We start from the raw sequence: 25,791 nt of genomic DNA on the forward strand, positions 1-25,791 counted from the left end.
TGATGACCAAACGTCCCCATAAAATGCTGTTTCTTCTAACTTCTGAGGTAGAAAATTATAAAATTCATTCCAAATCTTTTCTTTGTACCTCCAAGGAGTACCTGTGAGGCCTTCTTCCATTCTCCTGCAACTTCCTGAATTGTTCTGGTTTTGTTTATGCTAAGAATATCAGGACTGACAAGAATCGGCTCCCCTACCAATATACCCACCACTGGTCTTTGGAAAACATTCTCACAGTTAGAAAACCAACAATCAACTACAGTTTGTTGACAATGTAAAAATAATAGCAAAATCATCCTAAGAACTTTCAGAGATGAAAACTGAAGGAAGATAACAAACAGAAGGAAAATGAAAAACATTTGCAAAAGTCATTTAATACACTTTTCTTTATAAAGAATAGAAGAATCATTACCTTTAGATGTACCCTTGCTCAATAACCACCAATAAGAAACACCATAAAGTGGAAATAAGTAAACTTAAAGGTATTTGCTGCTATGAGGGAAAAGATACAGCAGAGTCCAAATCTAGGAAGGATTCACTGTGAATGGGGAAGTCCTCTGGAGGTTCCTATTTATGGACCACAATATATTGATTAATTCAAGCCCCAGGACAATGCAGAACCTTCAAGAAAAGAGATCTTCGACTTTAATCCATTCCTGAACAGGAATATCCTCTCTATTATATTCCTAATGAGAGGTCATCTAAATTTCACTTAAAGACTTCCAAAGAGGTTTAACCACATTTCTTCCATCATGGATTTATGACGTTGATACTTTTAACCCAAATGTAAGAATCATCTATTATACCCCATTAAACTTTATCTTCATAAATTCTAAACTGTCAAGATTGTTTTAGATTATGACTATTATTCAATATATACTATTCAACTATTATGATATGTAATATTGTATATTATATATAACTAATGATAATATTATATATTATGTAACTAATATATAACTATTAAAATATGTAATATTGAACCATGTAATATTGACTAAGTCAATATGTAATTTTGAATATTATTATTGACATGGCTTTATGTCATCCATAACTTTGATAAGCATGCCACCTATGTTTTTAAGTCTTTTGCGAAGATAGTGGCCAGCCCAGCGCTAAGGAAAAATCCAGAGGGCCCTATACCAGAAACCTGCATCTGACTTGACATCACCCAGTAACGACTACTCACTGGCTCCATTCATTCAGCTTGTTTCAACTTACCTAACTATATTATCACTCAGCCCATATTTCTCCATCACGTCCACAAGAATTGCATGAATGACTTGGCAAACACTTGAGTGAAATCTAGTTTATATCTATTTACAGAATATTGACAATAATCTTGATAGAAAAGGAAATGAGGCTAGTCTGGCATGACGTGTTCATAATGATGTTAGTGATCACCACTGTCACTCATGTATACCAAGAATCTCCAAGCAAATTCTTCTTGGTTCTCTAGAAAGCTTCATTATCTGACAGCCTTCAGTGCACTGGTCTGCACCTTCAACACACCACATGCTCTGGTTCCTCATGGTAGATCTACTTACTATTACTTAAGAGATGTGCCTCCTACACAGATAGTTAAGTATTTCAAGTTGTTTGCTTCCTTTTTTTCTTAAACGTGACACTTAAAATTCTCTCCAAACTTTTCCTTGGCTTAAGGACTCTATCAACTATAATTTAGAACAATACACAGTTATTAGGAGACTAAGCTGAAAGTGCATATTTAACCCTGGGAGCTTTTTCTGCTGTAGGGAAATCTTGGGCTTCATCTAATTACTATAATTCTGTGATTAAAAACAGCTCAGATTTGGTACCCAAGCACCTCACTGTTTTTAATGAAGTCTCTCAGATGAACTCATTATATCAACGTATTAAATTACCAGTGAAGAAATGTTATTGGGTTATGTTTCCACTTTGATTTAAATAAGTTATAGCTAAAGACAATACAAAATTGCAAAAGAAAACAAAATTAAAAAAGAGGAATCTTAAATATGATTTATTTCCAAATTGTTGAAACTGCAGATGCATAAAATTAGAATTCCTTCCATAATGCCCCAAGGCTCATGGTAACTAATGACCTTGTGACAGAGAGGCCACACTTGTACCTGTAAGAAAGCCCTGGGAGTTGGTTTGTTGGTTTACTTGGTCTTTTGATAAGGCTACCTCTCTGTTACTTCCTGGATTCCCTGTCACTCAGCTCAGGTTCATGAGAACAGAACCATTTTCTTTTCTCCTTGCCCTCCTCCCTGATGATGGCACATGACCTTTCTTTAGGTTTCATTAAAGTTTTAGACCTCTAGATACTATGAGGAATGTGGATAAAATGAACTAAAAGAGTTTAGTTAATCAGTCAACATTTATGAAGCATTTACTCTATACTGGACATTATGCTAAGCACTAAGGATACAATGAAAAGGAAAAACAGTTCTTACCTTCAAGTAGTTCATATTCTAATGGGGAAGACATCACACAAATAACTAAGTAAATAAACTGCAGACAAGATATATACAGAGTAGATGAAGAGGAGCCTCCTGAAGAAGGAAGAGCTTGATCTGAGGCTTGAAAAAGACCACAGAAGCCAAGAGGCAGAGACCAGGGAGCATTCTGGACACTTTAGACAGACAGTGAAATAGCATTGAGGTGGGAGATGGCATGTCACATCTGAGGAAAAGAAAGCAGGCCAACATAGCTGGAAAGGAGTAAATGTTAGTTGGAAAGCCAGATAATGAGGACCTTTAATTGGTGAACAGAGGGGTTTATATTTAATCCTAGAGGTAATAGGGAACCATTGAATAGGATAGGATAAGGAAGGTATGACATAGTTGGAATTAAGATTCAGAAAAATTACCTTGGTGACTGTATGGGAGATCGATTAGAACGGAGAGATTTGAGGCACAGAGACCAACCAGAAGGCTACTGCAGTAGTCCAAGTAAGAGGTGAGGAGGGCCTGAATCAGGGTTTGTGGCTATGTGAGGGGAAAGATGAAAATGACAAGATGTAGCTTTGGACTGAATATGTGGGAGAACTGAGATGAGAAATCAAGGATTACACCAAAACTGTAGGCTTGGTTTACTGGAAGGGTGGTGAGGACCTCAAAAGGAATAGAGAAATTTAGAAGGCGGAAGGATTAGGGAGTCAGATAGTAAGTTCTGTTTTAGACATGTTGAGCTTAAGATGCCTACAGGACATCCAGTTTGAGATATCCAAGATATCCAAGAAGCAGATGGTGATAAGTGATACAGCTCAGGTGAGAGACTAGGGCTAAACATAGATATATAAAGATCTCGCCCTCCCTCTCCCTCTCTCTCCTTCTGTCTCTGTCTCTGTCTCTGTCTCTGTCTCTCTCTCTGTCTCTCTCTCTCTCTCTGTCTCTCTCCCTTTCCTCTCTCTCCCTTTCTCTCTCTTCTCCTTCTCTCTCTCTTCTCTCTCTCCCTCCCCTCTCTCTCCCTTTCTCTTCTCCTCTCTCTCTCTCCCTTTCTCTCTCTTCTCCTCTCTCTCTTTCTCTCTCTCCCTCTCTCTCTCTCTCACACACACACACATACATATAGACATACACAGATACATATACATGTGTCTACATGTGTCTGTATATGTATCATGGAATATATACATACACATATATGTGAATGTGTATGAATATGTATACATGTATATAATATGTATGTATCTGTGTCTTGGAGTTATCTGCATAAGGATGATAAATCCATGGGAGCTGAGATCACCTACATGAGATGGTAGAGAGTGCAAAGAGGACACAGGCTAAACCTTGGGGGAACACTCAGGGTTAGTGAAGGAAAAAAGTTTCCAATGGTCTTGAGGGGGCTCTGTTCCTCCAGGCCAGATCGAGCACTGGCTCTTCCTCACATCAGTCCCTTCTTGCATCTTTCCTGAGCTCCTTTTGACGGGTCTTATTCTTAGACATTGCACTAACTCTAGCTTACAAAGTTGTGGAGTTGATCTGTTAAAGCTGTCTGGCATTTCAACCTTCTAGAATATGCTTTTCCCACCCTTAGCTAAAGGTTTGGAAATAACAGATGTACAACGGATACCCCTCACCTACAATCTCTGGTTTTCTTGGATTGCAAGCACAGGCTTCCCTTGTCCTTGTACTCATTGGCCTTTGACCTGAGGAAGCTCTTTTTTCCCACCCTGACTCACAGATGATAAGCAGGGAGAAAGACAATTATTCCTCTGGATCCATAAAATATTAATCCTTCAAGTTTAAAACATGCTTCCTCATACTCCATCTAGAGATCTTGATGCTCTGGCCCCTGAACACTTTTACCCCCTATCTCTCCTAACTACTGCTTTGCTGTTGTTAAGTTGTTTCAGTTATGTCAGACTCTTCATGGCCCTGTTTGGGGTTTTCTTGGTAAAGATAATGGGGTGGTTTGCCATTTCCTTCTCCGGCTCATTTTACAAATGAGGAAACTGAGGCAAATAGGGTTAAGTGACTTGCCCAGGGTCACACAGCTAGCAAGTGTCTGAAGCCAGATTTGAACTCAGGAAGGCTTGACACTCTTTCTGCTGTATGACCTAGCTGTCCCCTACTACTGGTTGGGCTATCTCAAAGAAATTTCCCCCAGGCAGATTACAGTGACTGCCTCTATTGTGGGTGTTTACATTTCTTCCTCCATTAAGGTCTTCATATTGACAAAGAGACCAGGATACTCTATGATCCTTCCCTTTTTAATTCTAGATTCCTCCGGGCTACCCTCTCTGCTCTGAGATTCCCCCCCAAAAAAGGTAATCTCCCCTAGTTCTGACCCTAGGAGTTTTTCCCCAGTTCTGCTCTTAGAACCACAGCTGTTCACATGTAAAGCTATGAATATGTCACTTTTTAATAGTCTATATTCATCATCCCTCCAAATCCAGTTCACCTATCAAAAGGCTTTTAAAAATTGACTCATGTTAGATTCAGGGTAATTTTCATTTAATTGTTTAGGATGGGCAAAGAGAACAAAACAAACCTTTAGGTAAGAAGGAATTTTTAAAAGCATTACCTAGGAATTATAGAAAGGAGCTGTTCACATATTTTCCTATCTTATCAGAGGGAGAGGTACTCCTGACAACAAATAAAGATAGCAAACAGGACACTGCAGCTTTTCATTTTAAATTGTTCTTTTTGTCTTTTTTTTTAGAGGGGGGAGGGCAGGGCAATTGGCATTAAGTGACTTGCCCAAGGTCACACAGCTTTTAAATGTTAAGTGTCTGAGGTCCCATTTGAACTCAGGTCCTCCTGACTCCTGGGCCAGTGCTCTACTCACTGTGCCACCTAGCTGCCCAATTAAATTGTTCTTTTTAATGACTCCAGACCTCCTTTATCAAATTCATCACCTGGCCTTGAGGTTCCTTTCACCTTCATAATCATATGATGGTTTTCAGGCTCTTCAATATTGACACATAGAAGGGAGAAAGGGAGGGGTGGACATAAGAACAAGCATTTATTAAGTGCCTACTATTTACAAATATAGAATATTATCTCATTTGCAAAAGAAGGATTTCTCCAGGTCTATGGCCCCTCAGTACAGGACAAAGTAGGCTCAGATCTGAATCAAATGAAGAGACTGAATTACAAAGAAGAGAGAGCAGAATTTGTTCTAAGCCCTAGGCTTAGGGTTAGGGAAAATATTCCAAATGGGTGAAATATCCATCAGTGTAACTAAACCAGCCCCACAATACAGTGAGCTGAAACCCCCCAGGAGCTGATGTTTGGCACATTCATCAGCCCTGCCATATACCTGTCAGAGTCCTTGGTGTAGCCTATAGGTACATGACAATACCAGAGCTGCAACCTGCTACTTCTTCCTTCAAGGGTGTTACTTGAATTAATGAGTTAATGTTTGTAAAATGCTTTCCTATTTTCAGATGGGAAGCACTGTATAATTACCCAGGAATATTACATGTTAGAGATGGCAGTAAAAATATAGCCTTCCATGATCTAAGTGGCAACTGTTTTACATATAAAATACTGGGGGAAAGCATATAAAGCCCAGAATATCTCCATCAATTCCTGGTTGGGTGGATAGAAGAGTAACTGGAACTTGGTAAATAACAAATAAGCCTTTCAACCCTGGGGGAAAGGGAGATTTTGTGATTCAGAGGTCCTATCCTTTGGAATTGAAGTAATAGTAGTTTCTATTCACTCTATCCTTCCCTAAGTCCCCTCCCCACCACTGCCTGAGAGAATAGAAAAGCTGTAGCGACTCCTTAACTTGTTTCAATCATTTCGGCTTTACTAAGTCTCTCCAGACCTAAATTTTTTAGATCCTCATACACTATTAAAACCCCATTACATTATTAACCGCTCTCTTCCCTCTTTTCCTTGACCCACAAGTGAAGCTTAATTCTAAAGCATATGAAGGAGGGAGCTCAGAATTGTGAGAAGAATGTGGAATTTAGAATCAGAAAGGCTTCAGTGTAAATCTCATCTCTCACTATCTGTGTGTCCTTGGATGAGTCCACAAAGCTCTCTGTCTTAGCTTCCTCCTCTATAAAATGGATGTTATAGTTTCTGTAGTGACTACTTCTGTGATGAGGAATAAATGAGGAAACTGCATCCTGATGCTGCATGTTGAAATCCATTCTTGTTGTCATTAAGGCATTGTATCTCTCCATGCCCCAGAAGGTGGCATCGAAGGCCAATAGCTTCACAACCATTGTAGCACTGCAAAAGCTCCAAAATAACAAGAAGGTGCTTCAAGGCTTCTTCCCAAGGCAAGCCACAACCTACTGCAATGCCACACAAATTGCATGCCCCTCTTCCAAAAAAGGAATAATAATATTAATATTAAATAACATTAATTAATAATATTATTCCAAATAGTCATAATAATAATGAATAATAACAAGAATAGAGGGAAATAAGCACTTATGTAAAACTTACTAAGCACCAGGTACTGTGCTAAATGCTTTACAAATATGATCTCATTTAGTCATCACCATTCTGTGAGGTAGGTGCTGTTATTATCCCCATTTTACCACTGAAGAAATTAAGGGAAAACAAGATAAGTGACTTGCCCAAGATCATATTTAACTATAATAATAATAATAATAATAATAGCTAGCATTTATATGGCACTTTAAGATTTGCAAAACATTTTACAAACATTATCTCATTTTACCCTCAAAATAACCCTGGGAGGTGAGGTGTTATTATCATTCCCATTTTACAGATGAGGAAACTGAGGCACTGAGAAGCTAAATGCCTTATCCTGCGTCACACAACTAGGGTCTTGGGTCTTCCTGACCCCAGTTCCAACTTGGCTCTATCCACTGCACCACATAACAGTCAAAAAATGACTAACTGAATCAGATCATTTGAATTCAAAGCAATTCCTGGAAGTCCATGTGAAAAGTCTGATGGAAGGGAATGCGACATCCTAGCACTGGAACCAGAAACCATAGACTAAAAGGATGTGCCCAGGGGTGTGGGTATGACACTCACTTTGACAATCTCTGTATAAATGATACATGTTTTGTCTACAATTACCAAATCACTGGACACCCAAAAAAACACAATATTTCAGAACTGAACAGCATCAAAGAGGGCTAACAAAGGACTCCACAGTCAGAGGGCTGTAGGTTGTAGAAGGAATTTTACACAGGAAAGCAGTACTTTGTTTTTCTCTCCCCTCTCCCCCATTTTCCAGCTCCCTTTTCTGCATTGTCTTTCTTCATTAGACTGTAAGTTCCATGAGGGTAGGCACTGTCTTTTCTGGCTTTTATTTATATCCTCAGCACTTACTACAGTGCCTGCCACACAATAAGCAGTTAATAAATGCTTTATCTTTATCGATTGATTGAGCAATACATCTATCTGTCTTGATCTGTATTGATCAATACATCTGTCTGTCCATAGAAACAGGCTGGCCAGCCCACAGAGACACAGAGAGGCAGCTTGTGCTAATAAGAGCTGTGAATTTGAAAAGGAAATCCCTGTGGAAGCAATGGAGCATACAACATACCCTGTGTGAGCTGAAAGAACAAAAGAAATTACTGAGTATGATTCCCTACCACCATGGGTTTTAGGTGACTTACATCTTTCGTGAAATAAGAGGAAGTGAGTGAGGTAATACATAGAAGATGAGGGGAGATTATTTTAGGGACACTCTTAACAATTTAAAACTTTTTGTTTTTATTGATGCCTCTTGTCTTCACAGAACAATCATTTTTCACTAACCCCTCTTTGTGACAAAAGAAAACAATTAAGCAAATATCTGATACAATAACTGTATCTGACAGTGTACATAATATTCTTCCTAGTAACCCCTCCCTGAGATGATGAGATGGGAGAGATATGTTTCATTATCTACATTATCTATACTCTGGGACCTGCACTGTACTCAGTCATTGAGTACTTTATTCTTCACATTTCTTTATTTTTCTCTAGGTCAGTTTGAAATTTTTCTCACATTTCTCCAAATTCCACTCACAGATCATTTTTATTACCTGTGAATATTCCATTACAGTCCCATATTCTAGTTGCATTACCCTTCCCCAATTAATGATCATCCAACTTTCTTTCTGGTTCAAAGAATGAATGTTTTGGTATATATTAGAACTTTGTTTCTATTCTTGACTTCCTTAGAGTATTCATCTAGTAGATGGATCAATGACACCAAGAATCTGGACAATTTAGTCACTTTCCTTGCATTATTGAAAACTAGGATTCAAAATGGTTGAACCATTTCACAACATCTCAATAATGGTTGTCTTTCCACAGTCCTACCAATACTTAGTATTCCCATCTTTGTCAATTTGCATGGTGTGAGATAAAACCTTACAGTTGTTTTATCTTATTAACAATTTGAAATTCTTATTTTGGAAACCAATTATATCTTTTGATCATTTACTGATTAGGGAATAGCTCTTGGTGGTTATTTATTTGTGACAGTGTCCTTTATATTCTGAATATCAATTTTTTTTCAGGGATACATGATGCAAATATTTTCCTACTTAATTCTTTCTTTTATCTTCATTTATTTTATTTATATAAAAGGTATTAAAATGTATCTAGTCGGGGTGGCCAGGTAGCACAGAGAGTAAGAGCACCGGCTCCAGTGTTGAGAAGACCTGGAGATCGAATCCCGGGCTCAGACACTTAGCACCCACCCAGAAACACCTGGCTGTGTAACCTTGAGCAAGTTACTTAACCCCAATTGCTTAGGGGCGGCCAGGTGGCTCAGCGAGTAAGAGCACCGGCTCCAGGGTCCAGTGTCGGGATGACCTGGATCAAATCTGGGCTCAGATACTCAGCACCACACCCAGAAATAACTGGCCGTGTAACCTTGAACAAGTTACTTAACCCCGATTGCTTTAAAAAAAAATTTAAAAAAAATGTATGTAGTCAGAATTATCAAGTTTATCATATTATACAGTCTCCTTTATCCCCTGATTGGTAAATAATGCTGCCCTAGACATTATTGTTAAAGATACCACATTTTATTATCTTCTGGGTTTTTTTAAGTGGTCTGACATTTTTATAATCAGTTCACATTTTCATTTTGAGTTTATTTTGGTATATGGTATAAGATGTTGGTCAAAATCTAATTTTCTGCCAAACTGCTTTCCAGTTTTCCTAGCAATTCCTAGAGTAGTTTTGCTATTTTAAATGCTTCAGTATATACATTTTAACCTATATGTAAACTGAGTATTGTGCCTGGGTCACACTAAAATACATACATACACATATACATACATACATACATACATGGAAAAATGATTCTGTGGGATAAAAGTTTAATGAAAAAAAAAGATAATTGTGATTAATCATACCCGTAGATAACAATCCAGGAAAGCACTGAAATGGGAAAAGGCTGAAAACTAAGTAGATCCCATCTCTGTATACATGGAATGGAATGAATAAAAAGGGCCTGGGACTAGAAGAGGCTATATTCTGCTTGCCATACATAGTTACTTAAGCTGGTAGCTCAGGGCTTAGAGCTCCATCTGGTGGCTTACTCAGATATAGCATGCGGTCACTATTCCACTCATGCTCAGCTCCAAATAAAGCAATTTTATGTGTGGAGAGAACTGCTTAATAAAGGTTCTTATTGTCTTCTATCCACAAGACAGACCACATCAAAACATATTAGACCATACAAGATAGTCATTAGGAATTTGTCTGATGGTCTTAAGAAGTAAATTTTGCCCTCTGAACTCACAGAGTTCAATTGGAAAACAGCATTACCTTCCTATCCAAGAGCTTCATCCTGGTATAATCTAAATTGCTTCATAGAGACTGCCCTTTTTTATTCAACTTCTTAAGTCCCATCAGGGCAGGTAGGGGAATACAGTGCCAGCCCTGGAGTCAGGAAGATTCATTTTCCTGAGTTCAAATCCCACCTCAGACATTTACTAGCTGTGTGGCCCTGGGCAAGTTACTTAACTCTGTTTGCCTCAGTTCCTCATCTGTAAAATGAGCTGGAGAGAGAAATGGCAAACCACTCCAGTATCTCTGCCAAGAAAACCCCAAATGGGATCATAAAAAGTCAGACATGACTGAAGTGACTGAATGAGAAGTCCCATAACATTTAGGAAGTTCTCCCCCAACTAGACTAGACACCTTCCCACAAATATGAGAGAGACATGAGCATTACCCTGATGGGCCAGATCCACATGGTCCATCAGGCCAAGCATTCTGGGTTTGTCTTTTTTGTTTGTTTGTTTTTTGCTTTTTGGAGGGCAATTGGGGTTAAGTAACTTGCCCAAGGTCACAAGGCTAGTTTGTGTGTGTGTGTGTGTGTGTGTGTGTGTGTGTGTGTGTCTAAGGTTGGATCAGAACTGGCTCCAGGGCCAGCGCTCTACTCACTGTGCCAGCTGGACACCCCCCTAGCATTCTGTTTTTAATCACTGTCCTACTTTTATGGTGAGCTATAGAGTATGCCAAACCAGGAGGGAGGAAATGAAGTACAAATTGGACAGGATCTGAAAATTTGAAGAAAAACATACAAGTGGTCAGCATCTGCTGGCACAAGATATACATTGGATATATACTGTTAAAAAGAAAAAAGTTGCAGTTAATTTGAAGATGTGCTCACAGTTAGACAAGCAAAGAAAAGAGTTGGTGGAATGGTTTTTGTCATATATTAGGAAGTGTCCAAGAAGTATGATTTCCCAGGGTACCTAGTCATCATTTATTTTAGTACTATTGATAAATATTTCCAAAAAGATCACCATGAAAAACAGTAGGTTATGCAACAACATCAGTTGCTGAGGGTAAAGTGGTAGAGAAACCCAAGGAAAAACTTGAGAAGATCCTCCAAATTAAATCAATCTACACTGATTGTAAATTGAATCTGATATTCAGTTGTTTAAATGCCTGGTGTAGATTTGGAGGAAAGGCAAGACTGGGACAAAATATATGAAAAAGCAGGGTTCAGGAAAATAAGTGAAAGAGGCCAAATACTTAAAGATAATACAAAAAGCTTAATGCTTCATATCATAAATATTTTCTTCAAAAAAAGAAGAACTGGTATGGACTGAACATGGAAAGCCCCAAGTAATCCCCAAAAGAACAAAATATATTATATTTTAACAGATAGGACAAGGTTTGCTATTGATGTAGGATTTATCCCTTAGTCAGCTCTCCTATCATGAATTTGTCAGAGTTAAATTCAGAACTAGCTTTTAAAAAATGAAAAAAGAGTCGTAAAGTTGAAACAACATAACCCTCAATTATTAACAACCAAAAATGGGAAATGGACAGCAGAAACTACATTAATAGCGGTTATAACTTTATCCAGAAGTGTAATTTAATATAAATTAATTGTCTCAACGAAAACCCAAATGTCCAGAAAATGCCTCAGTCAACAAAATATGACTTACCTGCTAAAGGGAAGGAAATGGCTTCTAAAACAAAGCAAAATTCAAATAAAAACTTATGTGTATGACTTACAAAGAAGATTAATGTACAGATCATGAGCATCCTCATTAAGTATCCTCTTAAAATAGAGAGAAACTATGAAAAATAAAACAAATTTTGGCAAGGCATAAAACTAAGCAAAGTCATCTTAAGGGCATTCTAGGATAAAAATATAAGGAAGACAATCAATGGAAGAAAAAATGGAAAAGATGAGCAAAAGTTATTAGAACAAGCTGTTTTCTCTATCAAAAACAGCAGAACCATCACACTTGGGAGGTAGCACTAAAAAATCACAAAGACCAGAAAAATAGCCAGATTGGATGAAGAACAAATAAGCAAAAATCATACTGCAGGTGGCATTATTGTGAGGACAATGAGTGGCTGAAACACAAGGTACTCATGGGGGTAGAAGATGACAGAGGGGAAGAAAAATACTAGACCTTAATATTACACCCCCCAAAACAATGATCTAACTAATAAACTATAAGGTCACTCTCTCATTTTTACAAAATCTTTATGAAAGTCCATTGATGAGAAAATTAGTAGGGAATGAACAAGCAGGTTTCATAAAGCAATACTGAATAACAGATGATCTTTATCATTTCAGAATAAATTGAAAGATGTAGGGAATAAAGAATGCAATTATGTTTATTGTTTGTTGGTTACCAAATTTTTTTTTATGAAACTGGGTCTCCCTATCTCACCCAGGCTAGAAGTACAGCAACTACTCATAGGTTCAACCCCACCACTGATTGGCACCAGAACTTTGACCTGCTCTGTCACCAGTCTGGTCCAGTTCATCCCTCCTTAGGCAGCCTCAATGGCTCCTTGCTTCTGAAGGCTTACCACACTGTAGCTGGATTACTGCAGACTTCCAATTGGCTTAGCCCTCTGCAGCTCAGCACTCCTGAGTTCAAGTGATCCACCAGTCTCAGCCTTCCTAGTTGTAGAGACTATAGGTATGTGCCTCCGTGCTTCACTCAAGAAAGCATTTTTATCTGGTAGAACAAAACGCTGCCTTGAAGGTTCTTTGAAAAAATGATTAAAGATTCCTTGGAAGATATAACAACAGACCCCTTTCATCACAAACATCAAATAAGACATAATAAAAGTAGATACATGCTCACCAAAGGTATTAGCTACTGTATGGAAGAGAGCCAATGTAGATTACAGGTGAAGTGGGATTCCAAGTAGATGCTGAGATATTACAGAAGCTCATTGGTAGAAGAAACATTGTTGACTGTATCATGCACCAGAACACTACAAAGCCTCCTAGAAGAGGCACATAATCACTCAAAAAAGTATGACCTATCTATCCAAACAAAGAAGACCAAGTGGATGAAAAATGTCTATTACGGCATTTGAATGGATACCTTATTGAGTTGAGTTTGTCCGTGTGTGTGTGTCTGTATACACATACATATATACATATGGATCATGAGTTGAGTGAGAACTTGTACAGGAGGAGAAAAGTAGTCTGGATTACTATTGGGAAATCACAAAACCCATTTAAGGATTCCAAGTTTCCCCCGAAAGAAGGCAAAAGCCCACTTAAAAAATATATACCAACATTATTATGCCAGTGTCGTTCTATGGCAATTAAACATAACATGCCACTACTTCTAAAGAACAAAAAATGAATATCACACAGAAGGTGATGGAGAGGCATATGGTAAGTATAAGCAGGTTGCAACATAAAACCAGTGAAGAACTTAAAAGAAAAGGAGAAAAAGAAGTCATCGAGCAATTATATGAGAAGAAGAAAAGATGGACTCATCACATGGCAAGAAGGCTTCCCTGGGACCCCTCCAATGTGAAGAGAAAACAGGGAAATCCTGTAGCATGTTCAGTGGAACCCCTTGTGATGAACTTATAAGAGGACATTAACTAGGGTTGACCAGGATGGGCAAGAATGCCATCTATAATAGAGGGAACCCCTGAATCGATGAGGTCTATCTGAACACATATGCTGCTCATCATGTCAATTAAGAATTCAAGCTTCTAGAGGGCAGGAGTCATAGCCAACAGAGCAAACTCAGTCCCATGACCATTTAGTAAGCACACTGCCAATCCCAAACCACCCACAATGTTGATATGCTAAGACACAGACTAACCTGCCCTCATGAATAGGATTTCAACAGCAGAAGCAGGAGTGGGTGAGCATTTCAATGGGCCTCTTCACAGTGAGCAGCAGGTGAGACCACGGGAGCTACCAACCAGGAGACATGGCTTGCCAGGAAATTTCCATCCAGGGCCAGAGGAAGAGAAGAAGCAGAAGACAGGGGCAGCACTGCTCGTGTGTCTCCGTAGGCACCGAGGAGCCTGGGAGAGCAATGACATGGTTTGCAGCCATCACCTCTAAATATGGCTGTGACAGCCAATAAAAGCAATGTTTTTCTAGAGGTAGCAATAAATTCAATACGGCATCTCCACCTTCTGGGGATATGGCCAAAAGAGCTGATGGGAGGAGGGGAAAAGAGAATAAGCAATGTCTAGTTAGGTCAGGAAGTGGTGACCCCAGTACCTCACATGGCTGCATAAGCATGTTTCATTTCAGGTCCCACACAATGAAGCTCTTTGACTCTGGTGTCACAGGCTAACCTCCCCTCAAAGGATTAGTTGTGCTAACAGCCATAAACTGAAGTTATATCTCAGTGGCTTAAATAAACACACCTTTGGGGGTGGGAGGGTGGGGACAAAGTAGGCAAAAGAAGTATCTTGCTAGAATTCTTGTTCAAGGGTTTCTATGCAAGCCCTCAAAACTGCATAAAGGTACCACTATACGCTCACTCAAACACATAGCTTTATTTGGAGCTCCCTTCCTTCTCCGTTAAATTCCCCCTTTCAGATCTCAGGCTGTAAACTCACATATAAAGGCACTTCCAATTTTTTCCATTTCCACTTCTGTCAATTGTCCCAGCTCTCTAGTCTATGGAGGTCAAGGGGCTTTGTCAAAAAAAAAAAAAAAAAGACCAGGAACAACTATTGAGCTTTGTTTCTGATGGAATTCTAAGAGGCTGAAGTCGGCAATGATGCGCACAAGGGAGAATTTGCCTTCATAGGCATGACGATGGTGTACACACCAGAGGCTGGATGGGATACCCCAGTATTGCCTAATTTCAAACCTGTGACTCACAATCAACTGTTCCTTTCCTTTAGTGTAAGGGGAAGATTTCTCTGAGTCTCGGGCAAAACTAATTTTAATTCTAAGGCAATGGGACAACATGATGCCTGGTAAATCAGGGTATATTTCTTGGGTATTTCAAGATCCCCCTTAGTTATAAAGCAATATAATGATGATTAAATGAAAATAACAACACTTACACAGCACCTCAATGTATGCAAAGTGCTTCACATATATTGACTGATTTGATCCTGTGAGAAGGATGCTATATTATCTAAATTTTGTAGATAAAGAAATTGAAGAATAGAAGTTAAGTGACTTGCCTAGGATCACACAACATATAGTGTCTGAGGCAGAATTTGAACTAAGGCCCATATGTTAGGAGGCACAGTGGATGGAGCACTAGTCCTAGAGTCAGGAAAACTTATCTTCATGAGTTCAAATCTGGCCCCAGATACTTAGTGGCTATATGACCTTGGGCAAGTCACATAACCCTGTTTGCCTCAATTTCCTTATCAGTAAAATGAGCTGGAGAAGGAAATGGCAAACCACTCTAGTATCTTTGCCAAGAAAAGCCCAAATGGGCTCACAAAGAGCCACACATAACTGAAAACAACAATAACCAAATGTTAACACATGCTTAGATAACAATGGAGTAATGTTACCTATGGCCACACTATCCATCAAGCCTGTAGCTAAACAAACAAAAAAAAGCAATCGAGAAGATGAGAGTAGAAAATTAACTAAAAAGGGGGGGATGGCAAACTCATCAGCAACAAAGGAATAGACTGCTAAGTCCTATGGATAAATGTCTAATGGTCAGTCAGTAGTGATACCAAAAGGTCCTACAATGGGTATTGTTTTCACATTATCTTTTCTATATTCTGTCCTCACTGAAGATCCCATTTACAACTTGCTTTTAAGGTTTACAAAGCACTTTCTTTCACAGCAGATCTTGTCATCTTATGACCTTGTGACCCACTCCATCTTCTAGCTCAAAGATTCTTAACATTGTTTGTGTCATGAAGCCTGGCTCCTCCACCCCCAAGCTTTGGCAATCTGATAAAGCTGATAGAGCCTTCATCAAAATAACATTTGTTATTTTTAAATTCAAGAATTGGAGGAAATACTAAATTTCAGTTAGATATTAATGAAAATGAAGATGTAAATGTTTTCTTCCATGATCGTTGCTGTTCCTTACCTACCTTGTCTTTTTCCTATGGAATACCCTCTTGGTTTCAAATCTAACTTCAGACAAATGCCATTCCTAAAATGGAATTGTGTCTCTGCTTAACCTTGTCAGTTTTGCCTGGGCTCCAGATCCACACCTACCTCATATGTGGACAGGGTCCCCATCCCTTCTAATCCCCAGTTATTATACACAGCATGGCCCACGGTCATCTTGACTAGTTTCCATGTTCTAAAGCAGAAAGGGGAGATTTAGGATCAGGAAACCATATTAAAAAGCTACAGAAATCCACACAAAGTTGTTTTTCCTAGGACCCAAACAGTGAACCCCAGACCTCTTTTTGTTCTTTTTCTTTTCTTTTCCAATCTTGAAGAGAGCTATTGTGAGTGAACCTGTAGTGCATTTGTTATAGCCATCTGTGATATTTTTTTAGCCCAGTAAGACAGGAGGAAAAAGAAGGCCTAGCAGAAGCTACTGTGGGCAGTACTCATTCAACTTAGTCAGAATGACATGAATATTTACACCAAAATGATATTTTGAACCTGTGTATAAGGCTGGTTCAGCTGTGTATAAGGCTGGTTCAGCTGCCAAGAGACTATCTAGGCAACATTAGATGCTCCTGGGTGGGTGCTAGATGCTCAGACATATCTGTTTTAAGACAACTTGGCTGAAAAATATCCAGGCCAAATGACCTTACCTCTTTTATCTTGTCTATGGAGAAAAGTTTTTAGTTTGTAACCCTAGGAAATATACTCCTGCAAAACACCCAGGGCTCCCCATTCTTTCTTTGTGAGCCCAGAAGAAAAAATCAGATACCTCTGTGATGGCTATGTACCATGAAGGGTCAAACTAAAATTCTCCTAGGCCAATCAAAAACAATCATTTGTCTCTACCCAACTGGTCAGTGAGACAATGTCTCTGGGACTAGGCCATATGAAAGTCATGCTGCAAAGACTCCAGAGAGAACAGTGGATTAATGAAAGGATTAATAAAAATGGAACAATACTGGATAGGCCACGGAATTTCTAGTGAAGAAATGATACCACACCGGGGATAGTTGGGGAGATTGTGTATAGAAGTTTCTAGATTGTAAATACAAGATAAAGAAGTAACAAGAGCAGGTCAAAGGTGTGAATCACCCAGAACTTTTTTGTCCTATGTTCACCTCTATGTAGTACCTGTCCATTTGATTTACTGCGGGAAGAGAGTAGAGGGAGAAAAAAAAAAAAACAGAGTTTTCTTTTCTGATAAAACAAGCAGTGTAGAAATTTTGCTGCCTAAGTGAAGGTCAGTGTTTTAACAGAGAAGAACAATCTTAAAACTTCTTTTAACATTCTAAAATGGGTACCCAGCAGAGGTGCTGACCTGTCTTACAGCCCACATAATGCAGAAAACTTTTCTGCACACCCAGGATTCAATCAACCCAGCAGAATGGAAGAAAGCACTCAGGGGCAGGATAAGGAACAGGCAGAAAAGTCCTATGGATAAGGAGGATACAGAGAACCAAAAGGGGGGCTGAAAGCTGGGAGAGGAAGAGGTAAGACACATTAAATCTGGAGCCAGGACCAAACTATGATTTCAAAAATTATTCCATGGAAAAAATTATAGGGACAGTAAAGCCTTCAGACTTTGATGTTTTGTTGGTGAAGGTCAACCGGCCACTCACCTGTGCCCCTCCACTCTTCACCCCAGATCACTGGAGCCTAAGTCGGGGAGGAGCTAAGCTGCTACTTTGTAGCTCCCTCCCCCCAGCTTTACACCTCCTTCTCTGAGAATAGTTATCAAATCTATGCCACTGACTCTGGAAAGGGGATGTTAATACACAGCTTCATTGTTCCATTCTTTGTAACTTTCCAGATCATAACTCGCTTCCCAAACCACTCTACTCCCTTCCCCTTCCACACCCTAACCCCAACATCCACTATCATGTTATTTCCCTCATAAAAATATAAGCTTCTTGAGGGCAGGACTATCTTCCTTTGGCATATTTGCAACCTCTTTGTCTAGTACACAGTAAGGGCTTAATGGTTGCTTTCTCATTTAATCATTCATTTATGCAACCTAAGCAGCCACAAATATGGACGTTTTAAGTCAAATTTTGTAATCTTTTACATGTGGATCTCTTTGGCAGTGTGGTGAAATCTAAGGACCTCTTCTTCAGATATTATTTTTAAATATATAAAATAACATAATAAAATTAGAAATGTGAGAAATGCTAGCAGTCTGGTTTCCACAGATTTTATAGGAACAATGGGTGTTTACATGCAGGAAGGCATAAATCGGTAAAGAGGGTCCTGAGCTAGGCTTGCTCGGACCAGTTAGGGGCCGATCACTGACTTTTCATCAACACTGCTTAATGGGCAGGACAGGAAAGTTGTAACCCAGAAGAGCTAGAGCCAATTGCATCTCAGAAGGGAGGAATGGTGTGAAAGTTAAATGAAACAGGGGCAGCTAGGTGGCGCAGTGAATAGAGCACCGGCCCTGGAGTCAGGAGGACCTGGCTTGGGATCCGGCCTCAGACACTTAACACAAAAAGTAGTTGTGTGACCTTGGGCAAGTCACTTAACCCCAACTGCCCTCCAAAAAAAAAAATCGAGAAAATTAAATGAAACAGCATAAAAAGGGTTTGCCTTTGTCTGATCCTTGGTAGTCTCTTCCAGGAGGCTACCCATTTATTCACTACAGAATAAATGTAAAATAAAGTTCATGAAACTTTCTGGATCCTCAACAAGTATGATTTATTCCCTAGACAGAGCACACAGATTTTCATTTATAACAGAAAGAAAGCAATTATACAGAAAAGCAGTTATCAAAAAAGAAATCTAAGTTCACAGACCCCAGGTTAAGAACATCTGTGCTAAATCCTTGTGCCAATTCTGATAGGTTCCCATAAATGTGAATTCTATTGTCTCATTGTGATGTGAAGGTGATGTGAGGTTCTCAAACGCCTAATCAATTAGGAGCAAGCAACAGCAGATGGAAGAGTTTGAGCCTTTGCCAAGACAGATGCAGCAGAACAAGGAAGGGAGGGACATTGAATAAGACAGCACTGAGGACCCAATATGTGCTGTTAATTAAGGAAAACTACTGGGGCCTGAGGGAAGAGCCCAACTAGTAGGAAAGGGGTGTGGTCTGAGCTGTAAATCATAGGTCATGCCTAGTCAAGTCAAAGTTCACTGAGGCAGGAAAAGAACTCTAAACGAAGGCCTAAGGTTTGAAAAGGTGGCAAGTCAGTCAATCAGTCAACAAGCATTTATTAAGCTCCTACTGTGTGTCAGGTCTGGTGTTAAATGCTGGTCAGAAAGAATATGCCATGGAGGTATTTGTATAGGTGTTTTTAGAATGTCAGTTTGTCTTATGAAATTTTCTTGTCCCAGATAGTATTCTTTTAAGCTAGGCACTCACTCTCCTCCTATTACTCAGATGGATCAGCACTACTATGGGCCAGTGGGCTCAATATATCAGCTGTGCCTTGTGTTGCTGAGGACGTGAACACAATCAATTAGAGAGACTTCAAGTATAGGCAATGTAAAAACCAACCTGGTTTAAGGCTAAGAGACTCATGACCCAAAGACTGGCCATCAGATGATGAATGTGGGGGCCACTGGAACTCATGAAATGGAAAAAGATTGTGACTGTCCCAGTGGAAGGAGATGAAAATCAGATAGCTTTCAAAGTCTCAAATTCTGGCAGTAGGTTTGGAGAAATGGCAAGATCCAGTAGAAATGTGCTCATCAAATTTGCTGATGACACAAAGTTGGGAGAGAGCTAAGAAACTGGTTGAGAGTCAGGATCCAAAAAGAACTCAGCAGGCTAGAGCATTGGGCTGAATATAATATGATAAAATTTAATAAGGGCAAATGTAAAGTTTTAACTTAAGTCCAACAAATCAACTTCACATGTACAATATGAGGGATGTATGGTTAGATGATAGTTTTTCTGAGATAGATCTGGGGGTTAAAGGGACCTACAGTTTGATGTGGCAGCCAAAAACACTAACGAGATCTCCGACTGCATTAAGGGAAGCTCCTAGCACAATGGCTAGCACACAGTAGGCATTTTATAAATATTGGCTGATTGGTTGATTGATTGCTTACACAGCAATAAGGAGGTGACAGTCCCTCTGTATTCTGCTTTAGTCAGATCATATCCAGAACACAGTATTGAATTCTGAGGATATAGTTTAGAAAAGACAATGATAAAGTAGAGAGAATGTAGAAAGTGACAACCCATCTGGCGAAGGGCCTCAAGATCACGAAGAACATGTAGATTAGCCTAAAGAAAAAAAGATTTGGGGGCACATGATAGCTTCAAGTATTTTAAGGACTATTGTGTTATTTTTGGCCCTAAGGAGAACCAAGAGAATTGGGCAGAAATGGTACATTTAGGCTTCCTAACCATTAGAGCTCTCCAATAGTGGAATGGACTGCCTCAGGAGATCTGGTTCCCATCACAGCATCATTAGAGGTCCTCAAGCAGAAATTGAATGACCACCTGCTGGGTATATTACAGTTGGGGATGGTTCCTTTCATATGTGGGCACTGTGGGCCCTTCCAACTCTCAAACCTTGTGATTCTGTGAAAAAAATATTAGGATTAAAGTCAAAACCTATGCTCAGTCTTGGCTTTGACACTGATGCACAGGGCAACATTGGCAAAATCACTTAGCCTCACTGGCCCTCAGCTTCCTTAACTGTAAAATGAAGTTATATTTCCTTTCATTCTCTATCTCAAGAGATGTTGGGAGCACAAATGAACTTATATGGATGAAATTTATAAAATACATAAGAGAATATAATATTCTTAAAATTTCTGTCATTTTTGTATCTTGCTTTGTCTTAGTACAAGTATACAGCAGATGTGTCAAAGATGGCACATGGAATGGTTTTTCCCTGATTGTTAACCAGACGCTGCCACCATACCAAGAGTTAGAAGTCATGGTTCCTCCTCCTCCTCTTCTTTGAAGGGGTCAGTTCTCATGGTTCCCTGCACTATCCGCTCTGCCCCTTGCAAAGAGGCAATGGCTGGTGTGTTCGGCCCACTTCTAACCTCCCTCTGCTTAAGTCAGAGTACTTTATCTTCATTATAAACTAGTTTTAAACACAAAAGGAGGCTAATAAACACATCCTCAGGCAATCCTCACTAAAGGGTACTAAACCTGGTGGCTTGACCCATTGAGGGCCTGCCTCTGAATCCTACCATTATATACAGGGGAATAAAGACAAAAAGATCACTGTGAGGGAACATTGATGATCTGCTCTAGAGTAGTGCCCAGAACATTGGTCCACAAAGAAATACACACAATCACTAAAGAAAATGGAACCAAGCTACCAGACAATACAAAGACGGAGCTCTATAGCACAATGGACTCAAACATGAGCTCTCTAGCTCTGTCTTGCTCAAAGAAACAGCTCCAAAAACTGTTTTCTGGCAGGGATAGAGAACAGCCATGTTTGATAACAATCATGGGAGACAATTTCCACTGGGTTTTACAACTGCTGCTCCTGGGTGAGTGGGTGGTTCCCTTGTGGTAAGGCAGCAGGTGTGGGAAGTGGTTGGCTGCCCTCAGATTCTGTGGTTGCTCTGAGGCATGTGAGTCTTTTCTTGTGGACAAATCCTGTGGCTGGTGGCAACTGAGATGGTTCCACAATGTTGTCATTCAGCACTCTGCCACCATGACCTAAGCATGCGAAAAGAAAAGGCTCGTAAAATGCAGGACATTTCTGTTCAAAGTTCACCAAACTGTGCCTTGGATGCAGGAGAGAAGGAATGAGAGTGTAACTGCGACTGGACATCAGGACAAAGGAAGTTCGATTATAGCTCAGTTCAGTTAGGGTTCATCTAAGTTCTTGATACCAACTATCAGTGTGACCACAGGTAAATCACTTCATATTTCTGGAACTCAATTTTTTCAGGAAGTGAAGTGAAGTGTTTGGACCATATAATCTCTATGGCTCCTTTCCAGTTGTAACATTTTGTGGTTCTCTGATTTGATAATGAAGCATACAAATAAGTCCTTTTAGAATGTTATGACTGCATAGCTATGAGGCATGGGACTTAAATAATTTTCCTATAAGATTATTTGTTACAATCAGATCAAGAAGGGATTGGGTTCTTTTTTTTTATAGGGGTGGGGGCAGAGAGTCATCTACTTGAACACAGAAACAGAACCTCTCTTTTGCAAAGGAATTTTGCCCTGAGCCATGGAATTTTGGGGAACAAAAACAACCAACCATTGTCATAGCCTTGACATTCATGAGTCTCTACTGTTATACCAGATCATAAGATTATATGTTTAGATCTGGAAGATTAGTCAGGCAGTTAGAGGGTACAGTGAATAGAATGCAGGACCTGGCATCAAACGACCTAAGTTTAAATCTGGTCTCAGACACCTGGCTGTGTGACCCTGGGCACGCCACTTAACTACTGCTTGCCTCAGTGTCCTCATCTGTAAAACAGACATAATAATAGCACCTGCCTCCCAGAGTTGTTGTGAGGATCAAATGAGATAATAATTGTAAAGCTTTTTGCAAAATTTAAAGGGCTATAGAAATGTTAGTGACAATGATGGTTAAATCCATCTCTCCTATCTTACAGATGAGAAAACTCAGGCCCAGAGGTGTTAATGACTTGGCAAGGTCATATAGGATTAAGTAGCAAAGCTGGGATCTGAAAGATGATCAACCAGTCTCTGGCTCTGCATCTAATGCTCATTCCATTAAGCCATGCGGCCAGATCTTAAAAGTGAGAAGGAGAAGAATGATTGAGAGCACCTTGGTAAAGTACCTGGCATTGTTTTGCTGCCCTACCATGTTGTTCTTCTCTCATCTTGCTATTTTCCCCCACTCTCCTTCACAACTCTGCCTCCAACACCTACTGGGGGTTCTTACATTCTGTAAGATGCATGCTGTTCTTACTGAAACAGCGATATAGAGTTGGGTTTTTAAGCTTCTTGGTGTCATGGACCCCTTTGGCGGCCTGGTGAAACCTATGGGGCTCTTCTTGGAAGGTTTTCAAACAAAAAAAACACATGATTATAAAGGAAGCCAATTATAATATTAAAAAAAAATTATTTCAAGTTTTGAGAGAAACCAGGTTAAGAACTATTGATCTAAGGAATTGCTGCTCTATGGACGTATTAACAGATTCAAGGTGTTAATGGAAAATAGGCATGACCTCTGCAAAAAAATCTATTTTGACTTTGTTATTTAACCCATATTTGTTTGATGGCTTAACTTTGTTTAATGTATGTTTGGATTGATGACAAAATAAACTGGCTTTTGGGGGAGGAAGGGTGGAGAGAACAACTATGCTTACTTATTCACTCAAAGGATGCCTAGGGGAAGCAATTAGAAGCAGAAGCCAACAGTGCTGGCATATGCCACCACTACAAAAGTCAGAAGAGAAGCTGTGGTGCCAGGTGTTGCCCTTGTAGAATGTTTGCTATTCTGCACTATACATCATAAGTACTTAAAAAAAAAACAACAACTGAGAAACCTATGCTTTAGAAAGCTGCTTCCCAGGAACAAAGCCAAAGATGGATTTCATCAAGTCAAGTCAACAAGGGGCAGCTAGGTGGAGCCATAGTGCACAGAGCGCCAGGCCTGGAGTCAGGAAGACTCATGTTCCTGAGTTCAAATCTGACCTCAGATACTTACAAGCTATGTGACCTTAGGCAAGTCATTTCACCCTGTCTGCCTCAGTTTCTTCATCTATAAAAATGAGCTGCAGAAGGAAATAGTAAACCACTCCAGTATCTCTGCCAAGAAAACCCCAAATGGAGTCATGAAGAGTCAGACTTGACTAGAAAACCACGAGCATTCATTAAGTACCTAAAATGTACTGTACTAAGTGATGAAACACAAAGAAAGACCAAAGCAAAACAAACCAATAAAAAATAGTACCTGCGGCAGAACCCACAAAATGACACAGAGAAGCTAACCTCCTGCTGAGAACAGCCTGGCAGGCCGGCAGGAATCGGCCAGCACAGCACTCTGAGAGCCGAGTCCAGCCCCACGCCGAGGCTTTAGCCCCAGGGCGGGCCTGACCAGCCACCAGCCAGAGGGACTCCAGATCAGCAGCAGCTGTGGCCGTTTCCAGATTTATCAACACATAGATGCGAAGGACAAGGTGAGAGGCCAGTACATTCTGGACTTTGGGACCCAGTAAGTGGGAGTGCGTGGCTTTTACCCCCGGGGCAAGAAACCGCTGAGACGCCGGCACAGCCTGCCAGTGCCACGTGGCGGCTTCAGCTCCTGGCCTGCAGAGTGTAGGGGGACCAAGCACCAGTCTGAGGGGTCATCGCTCTTGCTTTAACCTGCTTGGATCTGGATTGCAGTCTAGGGTGGAGGTCCTGGGGTGTGTGTCCAGCTTGCCAGAGCGTGTGGAGACCTCAGAGAGGGCACCCATCTAATACCTCTGGCAGCTGAGAAAACCCCAGAGTTTGGGACAAAAATTCCCCTGTCTGGTGGCAGAGTCCTACTGTGGCAAAAAGCCCAAAAGTCAAATCATTGAGTGGCAAAATGAGCAGGCAAAGGAAACAAAGCAGACAGAAGATTCCAACATTACACTCCTATTTTGGGGATAAGAAGGAGCAAGGCATGGAACAGGAGGAAAACAGTGAAGTCAGAACTCCTGCACCAAAAGCTTCAAAGGAAAATACAAGCTGGTTACAGGCCATAGAGGACCTTAAGAAGCAGATAAGAGAAGGGGAGGAAAAATTGGGAAGAGAAATGAGAACAATGCAAGAAAATTATGAAATGAGAGTCAACAGCCTGACTGAAGAAAATAATACCTTAAAAAACAGACTGACTCAAATGGCAAAGGAGGCTCAGAAAGGCAATGAGGAGAAGAATGCCTTAAAAAGTCGAATTTGCCAGATGGAAAAAGAATCTCAAAAGCTCACTGAGGAGAATCATTGCTTCAGAATTAGATTGGAGCAAATGGAAGCTAATGACTTTATGAGAAATCAAGATGCTGTTAAACAGATCCAAACAAATGAAAGAATAGAAGGCAATGTGAAATATCTCATGGGAAAAACCACTGACCTGGAAAATAGATCCAGGAGAGATAATTTAAAAATTATTGGACTGCCTGAGAGCCATGACCAAAGTAAGAGCCTGGAAAGCATCCTCCAGGAAGTTCTCAAAGAAAACTGCCCTGATGTTTTAGAACGAGAGGACAAAATAGAGGTTGAAAGAATCCACCGATCACCTCCTGAAAAAGATCCCAAAAAGAAAACTCCTAGGAATATTATAGCCAGGTTCCAGAATTCCCTGATTAAGGAGAGAATATTACAAGCAGCCAGGAAGAAACAATTTGAATATTGTGGAAACACAATCAGGATAACCCAGGATCTGGCAGCTTCTACACTGAGGGATCGAAGGGCCTGGAATGTGATATTCCGGAGGTCAAGGGAGCTGGGATTAAAACCAAGAGTCACCTACCCAGCAAAACTGAGTATCCTGTTTCAGGGGAAAATATGGTCATTCAGTGGAATACAGGACTTTCAAGCATTCTTGCTGAAAAAACCAGAGCTGAATAGAAAATTTGACATTCAGATACAAGAAGCATGAGAAGGTAAACAGGGAAAAGAAATCATAAGGAACT

General features: G+C 40.0%; 1 protein-coding gene across 10 annotated transcripts in view; it reads right to left on the reverse strand.

Moving 5' to 3' along the window:
• CSGALNACT1 (chondroitin sulfate N-acetylgalactosaminyltransferase 1) overlaps positions 1-25,791 on the reverse strand; it is a 405,491-nt gene that overhangs the window by 95,675 nt on the left and 284,025 nt on the right. Inside the window, exon 1 of one of the 10 annotated variants that reach the window (XM_069075778.1) lies at positions 13,985-14,186. The exons of the other annotated variants lie outside the window; for them this stretch is intronic. The gene's annotated coding sequence lies outside the window, so the exon portion shown is untranslated. Of the gene's footprint in view, positions 1-13,984; positions 14,187-25,791 lie in introns of those variants that run through there. 10 annotated transcript variants of the gene reach the window in all.

Source organism: Petaurus breviceps, unplaced genomic scaffold (assembly GCF_028583685.1).
Source record: "Petaurus breviceps papuanus isolate PSGF00001 unplaced genomic scaffold, PetGlider_PUasm1.0 90919, whole genome shotgun sequence".
Taxonomy (NCBI): domain Eukaryota; kingdom Metazoa; phylum Chordata; class Mammalia; order Diprotodontia; family Petauridae; genus Petaurus; species Petaurus breviceps.